Source organism: Lissotriton helveticus, chromosome 1_2 (assembly GCF_964261635.1).
Source record: "Lissotriton helveticus chromosome 1_2, aLisHel1.1, whole genome shotgun sequence".
Lineage (NCBI taxonomy): Eukaryota > Metazoa > Chordata > Amphibia > Caudata > Salamandridae > Lissotriton > Lissotriton helveticus.
Window position 1 is genome coordinate 98,558,877 of NC_136058.1, and position 12,233 is coordinate 98,571,109.

At 48.2% G+C, this 12,233-nt stretch overlaps 1 protein-coding gene across 1 annotated transcript in view; it reads right to left on the bottom strand.

Moving 5' to 3' along the window:
- ALG6 (ALG6 alpha-1,3-glucosyltransferase) overlaps positions 1 to 12,233 on the bottom strand; it is a 330,082-nt gene that overhangs the window by 87,790 nt on the left and 230,059 nt on the right. The window lies entirely within an intron of this gene.

Below are 12,233 nucleotides of genomic sequence, written 5' to 3' on the forward strand. Positions count from 1 at the left end.
AAGGTAGGACGTTTTCAAAAATGTTTTGTTTGGGCGATATAGGTGCCAAGAGCGAAATGCAAAACTGCAAACATCAAGTTTTATTAACCGTTTGACGAAGTTACCGTGTACTTCATTGGGTAAAAGTAGTATCTTTCCCGGCATATTATAGGCTTCGGTAGCCTGCTCGGTATCTGCACTAGATTCGCACATGCTATCAGTGCAGTGTCCGCGTGGATGAGGGTAAGCAACTTGCTGGGGCAGTTATGCTAGAAGGTATTAGTGCAGGCACTTAAAGCACTCAGTTTACATGCGTACACCGGGAAACTAGCCACGGATTTTAATATTTAGATTCGGCGCCTCAAAGATGGACACTTTTGCAGATAGTATTATGTTTCAATACTTTTTATCGATCATTTACCCGCATTGGTTTGCAGTATCAGCAGTGCTCTGCATTGGGCCTTCTGCTCTGGGCGAATTTATGTTGTTGTCCATGCTTGGGTCCGGTTCGGTGTGCAAACCAGGTGCAACGGTTTCGTAGGTGTGGTGTGCGGGGGCCCGGAACGGTGATGGGTCACTGCATGCATGTGTATGCATTTGCGAATAGGTTGCTGCACACGTGGGTAATGGCGCCCGGGAGCGGCCATCTTGGTTTCAGCTGCGGCTCAAGCGACATATGGGTGCGGCACACATGGGTAATGCCGCACGGGTGCGGCCATCTTGGCTTCTCTTTCCTTGTTGGGGCTATGCACCGGGACTTTGCGGAGGAAGGTTTTACGCACAGCTGCATGTTAGGCGTCACATGATGCTGTTCCTAATATGGAATACATTTAAATTTTCCTGATTCTGCTTATCATGTGGAGCACATTCTCATTTCACTGGCGTGGCACATCTATGGGGGCATTCCATTTAAACTTTTCATTGTTAACAATTTTGGCAGGCGTTTGATTATATTTCGGGTGGTTGGCGCTTCGTCCCCAGGTGAGGCCTCGTGCTAGGTGGGATGTGGCGTAACGAGCCTTTTCGGTCAACATCTGTTTTAATGGATGGGGTGGGCAGATCATCTTGGGAACAGGGTTCTTGCGCTCTCTAGTATACAGCTTGTAATTTCTTTGCGTTTGACTTCCAAAAAGAGGATGAAGGTTTGGACCGCTGCGAAGTCGGCCGAGCGGCCCAGAACGGGCGTGCGCAGACTTAAGAGCTCCGCGAGGTATGGTGTTCAAGGCGGCTGTGGATGTTACTCGTTTTGGTCCCTTTTGTGGTCGGGCGAGTTACACATCACGCGTTTTGTACACAACTTTGTTTAGAAGCATTTATCTCTGCGGCTTGTCTCGCGGGGGGGAGCAGGCCTTTCGGTTGCGGCCGCTGCACTGTCCGTTTTTAAGTGAAGCGTTGGGGCATTTACGAGCACCACCAGGGGCTCATGCCGGCGTGTCATCACCTGCGGGGTGAACACGCGCCTTTTTTTAGAGGCGTAAAGATATATATTTCAATAGCATATATTTGGGCGTGTGCAGACCAACCTTGCGGTACCGGTTTGCTGTATCGCCTGCCACTTGCAACAGATTCGGCCATGTGACTTGGCGGTTTCGGGGTTGAAGTGGAGCAATGCCGCCCGGCTATGCACTATGCCTGTCCAGCCCTCATGGTTATGCATTGCATCGTTAAGTCCGGGGCAGTGGGTTCGGGGGTCAGCTGGAGCCCTGGTGGTCACTGCGCGACCATCCCTGTGTCTTAACTCGTGGGCTTGCAGGCGCGCTCTGTGGTGGCCACCTGCTATTTACATTACACTAGGTGTCTTTCGTGAGCTTGCTTTACAAGAGGTAGCAAGAGAGGTGTCACGAGATCATATCCGCGCACGATAGGTGGAGGATCTTGGCCCCACTTGAGGCTCGTGTATCGGTTACGGTGCGTTTTGCAAACATAGGTGTTGGAAGGACATGGTTGGACTTCTGCACGACGCGGGATTATTACTCTACGGGGGTATATTGACCGCGCGCGGCCTTTGATCGGCTGTCTTTTCTGTGTGCATTTAGTCTGGTGCCCTGGCCAGTGTAGAGACTCGATTATTGTAGGCAGTACGACAGGACTGAGGAGGAACCTCGTTTCATTAATGCAGTAGCTCCAGGAGGTTATGGAGAATTAATTTACTCCCGGAATTTAATTCAGGTCATTCTACCTCTTCCCCAGCTTAGAAGGTGCTCTGGGGTACACCTCTGTACAGATTTCGCTAGCATGTCTCACAATTTAGGTCCAGGGGTGACAGACTCCGGTCTTCCAGTGTGGCAGGCAATAGTGCGGAGCCAGCACGCATGAGGATGTCGTACGCGTAACGTTGCGATATTCCATTTGGAGGCCCACTTCCCAAGTATCATAAGGTATATAGGGAACTTATGTCATCCGCCTGCGAAATGGAAGTAAGTTGTGAGATACTAAGATGACCATGGCTTGAATTTATTTATGCCACACTAGAGGTAGCAAAAGGTACATTACAGGACGTAATGTGTCATGTATACAAGTTACAGAAGCTTTAAAGGTTCAGGTAGAGATACTTTCTGGAATGCTTGAAAGGCAGTCAAACTCATGTACAAAAGTTTCCGTAGGTATATTGGCACGTGGGCAAGCACTTTAAGCAAAAACCATGTTACAGAAGGAGTACTTTTTATGTTACAAGAGATAAGTGTTGTGTGCATGTTACATAAGAGTACCAAACGCAGGTAGAAGGCCATCACTGCACTATATGGCAGACTCCGAAGCACATGAACACACTAGTAAGACACTTCCTTAGTCAGGGGGTTTATCGCTTGCTTTATGTATGGTTCTGTTAAAATCTGGATTGTGGCGTAAACATTATCGGCGCCATCTTGTCCTTTTCAGATCCATACGTGCGCGTAAGCAGCAGCCATTTTGATTGCCATGGCCTCTCTGCCCACTCCTGATAGCTAGCGCGTCTCTCCCCCCTCACTCTCTTGTTTCCCCAAGCATCCCCCCCGCGCTCCGGCAACCCCCGATCTCTCCTCCTTGAACTATAAACGAACCATAAGCGCGATCCTGCCTCAGCGCAATATCCCGAGCCGAAACCATATAACCCTTTCATCCCTTCACAGGAACAAGCCTTTGATATCCTCTTCCTCCCTGCCCGATTGTCCAAGCTGTTCCCAGGCTACCGCCAGGCCCCTCAGATGTAGTTTATTGCCCCCTACAGTAGGAACTCACCCCATCAAAGGAGCAGGGATTAATCAACACCTTCGCACCCCGAAGATCCGACTGATCACACGCATCCCCGTTCCCAGCGGAATGTCCAGCTGCGCGATAACCACCACATGCTGAGATCGGGGTGGGAACTCTACTGTAGATGTGTGTGGGAACGGGCCTGGACCGGGAATTCCGAGGATGTCTTTTCTGTCCTTCAAAGAAACATTACGGATGCAGTGTATGTAATAAAGCCATAAACCTGTGTATAAGAGGCCAGGCCTCAGAGATGCGGTTAGAGCACCTCGAGAAGATACCCTGTTGTCTGATTTGACGTGTTCTGCTCCGTCGGAATAAACTCCTGTTTCTAGCCTTCCAGTCTCCAGCGCCTGCCTCTTTGTTTGGTAATATCGGATGGTATGAGAGGCGGCTAACGCCGGGCAAACACTGAAGGTTCTTGGTCGACATCGGCTCTACCTTTTTACAATTGGCGTCCCAAACGTGGGGCCCATCAGCGACACGTGGATCCAGTGGGAGAGGTCCCGACGACAGTGTGAACAACTGCAACGATCGGGAAGAGCTCCTGCCCGATAGACCCTCGTCTGGCAGCCGATCATCCGAACTTCACCGGTTCTGAACAGACCTCTCTCGAGTGATCTACGGTCCTGACTGGGAACCATCAGGAGTGCCACAGCAATTACGGAGAATAGAGGACGATCGGGCGCTGGAAGCGGAAGACGAGAAACCGTCCATGCGGTCCGGGTAAGGTCGTGTAACACGACGAATTGCGAATTGATTGTTTGATTGTTTGAAAATACTAGTATTACTCATTTGATTGTTTCTGAGAGATTCTCTATTTGCAAACAAGCACAGAGTCGCAATACTCTGTTTAGTCTTTGCAGATAGTGAAGGGTAGGTAACGCAGGCCTTTGCCCCCGTTGTAATCCGTCGTGCCTGCTTCCCTCTCCATTTGATTGATTGTTATCCAAGCATTTACTGTTTTGGAATTGGTTCTCTTTGGATCATTCTCTATTTGCAAACAAGCACAGAGTCGCAATACTCGGTTTAGTCTTTGCAGATAGTGAAGGATAGGTAACGCAGGCTTTTGCCCCCGTTGTAATCCGTCGTGCCTATTTTTTATCCCTCATTTGATTGATTGTTTATCCGAACATTGATCGTTCGGAATTGGTTCTCTTTGGGTTATTCTCTATTCACAAATAAGCACAGAGTCGCAATACTCTGTTTAGTCTTTGCGGATAGTGAAGGATAGGTAGTGCAGACTTTTGTCCCCTTTGTAACCCGTCATGCCTATCTTCGCCCCGTTTGTTGGTAGTTGGTTCAGCCCGGATCACTTATTAGAGGTGAACCATCCGGCTCCACTGGAGGGCACCCCTAATAAGGACATGTTTACTAAATATGGACTAGTCGCCGTGGCTTATAGTAAGCTGTGGCATAAATACACGAGAAAGGATCGGGAAAATCAGTGGCCACTGATAGGATCCTTTGATAACGATAAAATAAACGAGCTGGGAACAGCCCTTTATAACAATAAGGCAACACCCACTATGCTCGATAGCTTCGGCATGTGGCGCAAAGAAACAGAACAGCGGAAAAAGAGAAATTAGGTCAGGTTAGAAAAGGAATTACGCAAAGCAGCTCACCTAGCCGCTAACAAATTGAAGGAAGAAATAAAAGAAAGAGAGGAAACTAAGCTAAAACAAGATTCCGAATCATCGGGCCAGTGTTCCGTCAGGACACCCTCTACACTTTACCCCGAGCTACCTTCGAAACAGCGAACGAACGATGATTTACTACTAGGTCCCCCGATCATCTACATGCCCCCTCCATATGCCCCTTCCCAGCCCTTAGCGCAACACCCGCAACCCCCAACGACAGGCGAGAATAGTGCCGGAGCCTCGGTCCTCATGGCCTCTGCACCGACCGAACCCCTCGCACTCAGCGCAGCGCGAGCAGCGACTTCAGATGATCCCGAAGCTGGGAGGAAAGACCCTGCGAGATCGAATAGATTATTAAGTAAGGATGAACGAGCTGGGATCGATAAGATTGTAAAGACACTGGTGGTGCGAAAGGAAAGTGAGGATTATGTAACGGATATGTACAATACATATGCCAATAGCCACAGACGACACTTTGTCGTACGCCTTTGTTACCACACCCTTAATGCCTACGAGGACCGATACCAAGGAAAAGGCCCTCTGTATAGGAAAGTTGATGTCGGAGATGGGGGCGAGTGTGATGTGACTAACCTCTTCACGCGTACGCTTGAAGTTTTCCGCCACCTCACGGAACTGAAACCAGAGACTAACACCACGACTCCTGCAGCGACTGAAGCCAGAGTAGAAAAAATTGACACTATGATGCCCATAAAGGAGGCCGCTCCCTATTGGGTCCCCCCACGAGGACAGGGAACACACGACGATATTAACCACCAAGATGGGAGAGGGAGGGTAGTTTACAACTGGGTTTACCAACCATGGGATCGGCAAGACATCCTGACTTTCCGAAAGTCCTTGCCTGATCTGCGAAAGAACCCTACAGCCTTCTATACAGAATTAGCCACCGCTTTGGGTTCGACGATTATGACCCTAGCGGATATCGATTTGTTTTTCGGGTTATGTCTGCCAGCTGATGTGTGGAAGCAAATCCGGAACGTCGACCACCTTGAGCTGTTCGGACATACCTGGATACAACTCGGTGACGTAGACAAACAGCGAGAGCCGGGACAGAAACCTTTGAAAGCCATTCTAGACCTACCAGATAAGATCGTGCAGAAATTAAAAACCTTAGTCCCAGAAAGGAAGGTGGACTGGTCGATAGTAACGGCCTGTCGCCAGAAACCCCAGAAAGACGTATCAGAATACTTCTCCCGGTTTGAAACGGTGTTCTCCGATTACAGCGGCCAGGACATGACCACCACTGCAACCGGACATCACTTGTTTATTTATTTATTTATTTATTTTAGAGGTTTTATATAGCGCTGGCTGGACCCGGAGGTATCAGAGCGCTTTACAATTTTAGAGACAAGAAAGGTCAGTAAAACAGGGGACATACATAGCATCAATGTAAATAAACAACATAAAAGTCTCAGTCTGACAGATTTCAAAAAGATAAATATGGGAAATAAGCACAACAAAATGTGTAAGATGTGATAAATCAAACATATCAAAAGGCACAAATTGAAAAAAAGCGGAAAATTGCAGGGTCAGGATAGGAAGGTTAGTGGTCCGTTAGGTTGGTAAGGAAGAGAAGCGGGAGGGGTAGAAATGGGAGGGGGTTGAAGGGGATGCGGGCTGAGGGTGGACAAGGGAAGGGGGGAGCAAGGAGGAGTGAAGGCGGTAAACAGGGAGGGGGAAGTGACGAGGAGAAAGGGCGAGTAAGGCTAAAAACAAGGGAAGGTGAATGCATCTAGGGTCGGACAGATGTAGCCAGTGGAAGAGAACAGATATGGATTAGGGTCCCCAGTATTTATTAAGGAGATGTAGTTTGAGTTCTTTTTTGAAGCAAGAGTAGGAAGGGTTGCAGCGAAGGTCAGTTGGAAGGGCATTCCAAATGCAAGGAGCGTTGCCAGAAAAGGATCTGGACTGGGTGGTTTTCTTTTTTTGAAGGGGGGGGATAAGAAGGAGGGTGTTAGTACTTCTCAAGGAGTGGGAGCAACCGGCTTTAGTGAGTTTGCTAGCGAGGTAGGTCGGTGTATTCTGATGGAGAATTTTGTCTGTAATGCAGGCCGTTTTGTAAATGGATCTACCGTCAATGGGGAGCCATTTAAGGGTTTTAAGGGCAGGGGATATGTGGTCGAATCGCTTGCAGTCTGAGGTAAGCCTAGCTGCAAGGTTAAGCACAGATTTAAGAGGTTCTAGGTGGATCTTGGGAATTCCGGTGAGAATGGCATTGCCATAGTCGATGCGAGAAAGAACAAGGGATTGGACTGCTAGTTTGAAATCATCGATCAGGATGAAGGGCTTGATTTTCCTAAGGTGGCGGAGAGTGAAGAGGGCTCCTTTGGCAGAATTATTGATGTGAACCTTGAGGGTTAGGAGGTTGTCCAGGGAGATCCCTAGTGATTTGACTGAGGAGGACAAAGTTAAGGAGCAGTTGAGGGCGTTAAGGTCAGAGATCCACTTCTGAATGGGGAGCTGGTTATTTTTAGGGGAAAAAAGAATGATTTCAGTTTTTTTTTTAGGGTTGAGTTTGAGGTGGTTACTGTGGAACCAGGATTGGATCTTGATGAGAGTGTTGTTGAGTTGAAGGATGTCGGCATGAGTTTTAATCTTATAATAGAGTTGGGTGTCGTCAGCATAGAGATGGTAGTTGATCCCGGCTTGTTTAAGAATGAGTGTGAGGGGTTCCATGAAAAGGTTAAAGAGAGTGGGAGAGAGGATGGATCCTTGCGGAACTCCTAAGGAGATGGAGGTAGGGTTAGATAGGCAATTTTGGATTTTGATTTGTTGAGAACGGTGTTGTAGGTATGAGACAAACCATTTGTGTGTCGTACCATTCAGGCCGAATCGATCTCTAAGAACATTTAGTAGAGCAGAGTGGTTAACAGTATCAAACGCTGCAGAGAGATCAAGGAGGATCAGCAGGCTAGATTCACCATTGTCAAGTGAGTGGTGGATGTCGTCAATAATGTTTAGCATGGCGGTTTCAGTGCTGCATCCTTTCCTAAAGCCAGATTGGAAGGGGTCTAGTAAGTTGAAGTGTTCAATGTGTCTATCTAGTTGGAGAAGGACACATTTTTCCAGGGCTTTAGAAAGAAGGGGAAGGTTGGAGATGGGACGGAGGTTATTGAGGTCGTTTGGGTCTGCCAAAGGGTTTTTGATAATGGGGGTGATTTGGCCTAGTTGCAATGAAGTGGGGACACAGCCAGTGGCAAGGGAGCTGTTGATAATAGAGGTCCAGTAAGGGGTGATGATGTGTTTGAGGTTTTGGACAAGTTTGGAGGGGAGAGGGTCTTTGGTGTGGGAGGAAGGCTTGAGTTTGGAAATGATGTTAAAGACGTCTCTTTCAGTGACTGGCTGGAAGTTAAGCCACGTGGCATTATTTTTAGTAAGAGAGTTAGGATGATTGGAGTCAAGGAAATTGGAGGGCAGGGGGGGTGAGGGAGATCAGAGTTTTGATGGGCAGTAGTGGGTGTAGGGGGAGTTATGGTGGAGAGTGGGATATTAAGAGAGATGTTTGGATTGGTGGGAGGGATCACAGTAGAGAGGAAGGATTGCTCAATAAGTTTAATTTTGTCTGAAAAAAAGAGAGCTATTTCTTCACATCTAGTTGTCGAGGCCAGTGGGACGGGGGGGCGGAAGTAGTTTGATTGCGCACAATGTTGAATAGTTCTCTTGGCCTATTCTGAGCTTGATCTAGTTGTGATCTGAAGAAGGACGTTTTTTGTCTAAAGATGTGTTTTTTATAGGACGATCTAGCAAGTCTGAGGCGGGTCAGGTTAGAAGGAGAGGGGTGCTGTCTCCATAATCTTTCAGTCAGTCTGAGTCTACGTCTTTCATTATTAAGGTCTGTGTTAAACCATGATTTGGAGGGGATATTTCTTTGCTTTTTGAGTTTGAGAGGCGCAAGAAGGTCAAGGGTAGCAGTGACAGCTTTGTTATATTGTTCGGTTAGTTCATTCGTGTTAAGGGAGGGTGGGATAGCGAGAAGCTGGGCATGAAGTTTGGATTCAAGTAAGTCGGGAGGGATAAGACTGAGATTTCTGATCAGTTTCATGGGTTTAATAGTTTTGGAAGGAGGGGGGGAGGCAGAGGTGGTTATGGTGAACAGGATAAGGTGATGGTCGGACCAGTCAATGGGAATGATGTTAGATAGGAGGGCTAGATCTTTGCTGGTTATGATAGCGTCAAGGGTGGCTCCTTTGGAATGGGTTGGCCACTGACAGATTTGATTGAGGTCATTAATTTCGAGAAGGTCAGAGAGGAGGGAGATTGAGGGATCTTTAGTATCATTCCAATGGAGATTAAAGTCTCCCAGGAAGATGTTTTTAGATTTGGAAATTGAGGATTGGGTAAGAAGGTTAGATAGCTCATCAATGAATGGGTAGTGATTTCCAGGTGGATTATATATATTGTGAAGGCGGATGGGGGGAGAACCCTGTATTTTGAGTTCGGCTAAGAGGTATTCAAAGGAGGCATATTCTGCGTTATTGATAAGGGAGAGCTGTAATTCGTCTTTAAAGATGATAGCTACACCACCGCCTTTTCGGATGGGTCTATCTTTCCTAATGATGGAGTAGCCCGGGGGTGAGAGTATGTCAAGAATGCTTGTAGAGTGGTCATTAAGCCAGGATTCTGTAAGGAACGCAATGTCGATGGATTCGCTAAGGATGGTTTCAGAGATTTCTATGGCATGTCGGGCAGCGGAGCGGCAGTTAACAAGCATGCAGGTGAGGGGTTTGGGAGTGGGTTTGGGGGATGGGAGGGCATGGATGGAGGTGAGAAGAGGAGGGGGTCTAGGTGAGACAGGTGAAAGGGGAATCCGACTAGTCCCCAATATGACGGGGATGTTTGAGAAGGGGGGAGGCGTGTTCATGGTAGATGAGTATGGAGGGTAGGAATTTTGAAGGTCGGAGATCTCCTGGTGAGAGAGGGTGCAAGTAGTGCGGAGTGGTCTTTGAGCCCGGCAAAGCAAGGGAGTCGTTTTCCACCGTTTGGAGGTGGTGGGGTTTATTAGACCGGGTCTAGCGGTGTTTCTTCGGGGACGGGGATCGCTGGATTTGAGGTTGAGGAAATCGTTCCTAAGACTAGAAAGATCTCTGGTAAGAGTGGAGATGTTAAGTTCGATGTTGCGAAGGGAGTTTGAGATAAGAGTGAGGGAGTAAATAGAGTGTGGGGGGGAGGAGGACAAATGGGGTTCGGAGTTAGCTGCAGAGGGGGGTCTGCTCTGAGGAGGCAGTGAGCAGATGCAGGCAGGAGGCCTGTTCTGAGGAGGGGATGAGCCGAAGCAGGCAGGAGAGCAGGGAGGGCTGTAGTTAAAAGGGAGAAGGAGTGGCATGTCGGGGTAGAGGGGAGATGAGACCTCTGTGGAAGAGAAGTTTGGGGATAGCAAGGAGGTACAGTTGCGGAATGGTGTAGGAGTGAGGGGGGAGCTAATGGGAAGAGTATAGTTCAGGGAGGGAGAGGATGAGTTGGGAGAAGAAGGGTGTGGGGTAGTGTGATTCAGAGGGTGTGAGGGTAACTCAGCTCCGCCGGTGTTCCCACACTGGTACACACCTCTAGTGTCTGTGTCTCAAGTTTCAGCTCTCTAGGTCACTCGGAAGGTTCCTCCCTAACTAACTTTGTACTTTTTACGCACCATAGACTTTGCATTGGTGAGTGCATGCACTTTAAACACTGCACCCGAGTCCCGCTGGCCTTTCCCGACTTCTTCACTGTTAGTCCCGAACAGCTCCAGCGATTCCCCAGGCCCTAGGCCTCTTCACTTTCCCCATAGTGGTTCTTATACCACTATTTTAGTATATGGTTTAGGTGGCCCCTTGGGCTCATCCAAAATTGTGCAACTTTTGTATATTTTAACTGTGTTTTGTTTTAACGCATTTGCTTCTGTGCTCATAAAGAGTATCAGGGACATTTGTAGTAATAAATCCATATATATTTTCAATATATATCTGTGTGGTGTCCTTTCATTTGGTATTCAAGGGATTGTGTATGGTAAAACAGCTTGCTTCACATGCCTTTACAGAGTTTAGCCTAAGACTGCTTAGTCCATGCTACCCCTAGGATAGCTTGTCTATAAGGTTGACTTTACAACCTGCACCATAAGGGTTGCTTGGCATGATACAAGGTGATCACTAGAACTAGTGAGCATCATATATCAGGCCAACTTCTCACTTGTTCGTCCAGAACTATGTGAAAGGCCTGACACCAGAAGTCTGGCAGAAACTACAGACTAGCGAGAGTAGTTGGGCGGCCTCCAAGCCTGCAGCTATCCTTCAGATGGCTCAATACTATGAGCGACAAAAGAACGAGAACGATCGAGCGACTGAGAAAAAGAAAAAGGACTTGAAAGAGAGGGTGATGATTGCTCAGTTGCAAGGGGTGACTATAGGAAGGGAACAGTATAGAGGGAACTACCAGTCGAATGCTCCTAGAAATCCACCCCCTAGAGACCGCACAACCGCACCCGGCGCTCCACGAACAGACCTCGATGAGAACCAGTGTGCGTTTTGCAAAGGATTTGGCCATTGGAAATCTCAATGTCCAGCTCTGCAAGAAGCACTCAGAAATAAAGACACGAGAGACGTAGCGGGCGGGCCGAGAAATAGAGGACAGGGATGAGGGCACACAAACGACACCAACAATGACAGACCTGGCAGACCGAACATGTTTGACCGTCCCCGACAGAATCAGTGTCAACAGTCTGACTGCGACAATGCCCACGACTTTGCATAGGACTGCCAAGGGCAAGGAAGGGATCCAGTCGAGCTCTATGTTGACCAGCAAGGTCCTTATGTCACCGCTAAGGTCCTAGGTACGTAGTCTCCATTTCTGGTAGATACTGGTGCAACACGTAGTGCGTTGTCTAAACGATTGATTCCCAGGGCACCCTTGTCTGGCTCACATGTGACATCAATAGGTTTTGATGGAACGCCCTCCACTAATCCCTTGTCCACACCGATCTCTTTTAACTTGGACAATAACACCACTGACACAACGTTTTTGCTCTCCTCCAACACCCCCGACGCTATTATGGGACTTGACTTGTTGAAACATTTTCGAGCTACTATTAGGTGTTCACAAGACGGAGTTCGAGTCATTCTGTACGACAACCCAACGCTGCTCAGATCTTGTCACACACAACGCATGTTTTCCATCACTGACGCTGACTTGTCCTTACTCGACACCCTACCTCTGTACCTATGGGCAAAGACTGACTCGGACGTAGGACGCATGATGATAGACCCTGTACACATAACTGTTCGACAGGACGCAGTGCTCCCAAAACTCCCACAGTATCGGATATCGCCCGAAGGCGAGAGGGCATTGGTAAAAATCATCCAGTCCCTGGTAGGCGCAGGAGTGGTAGAAGAAGTAGTTAGC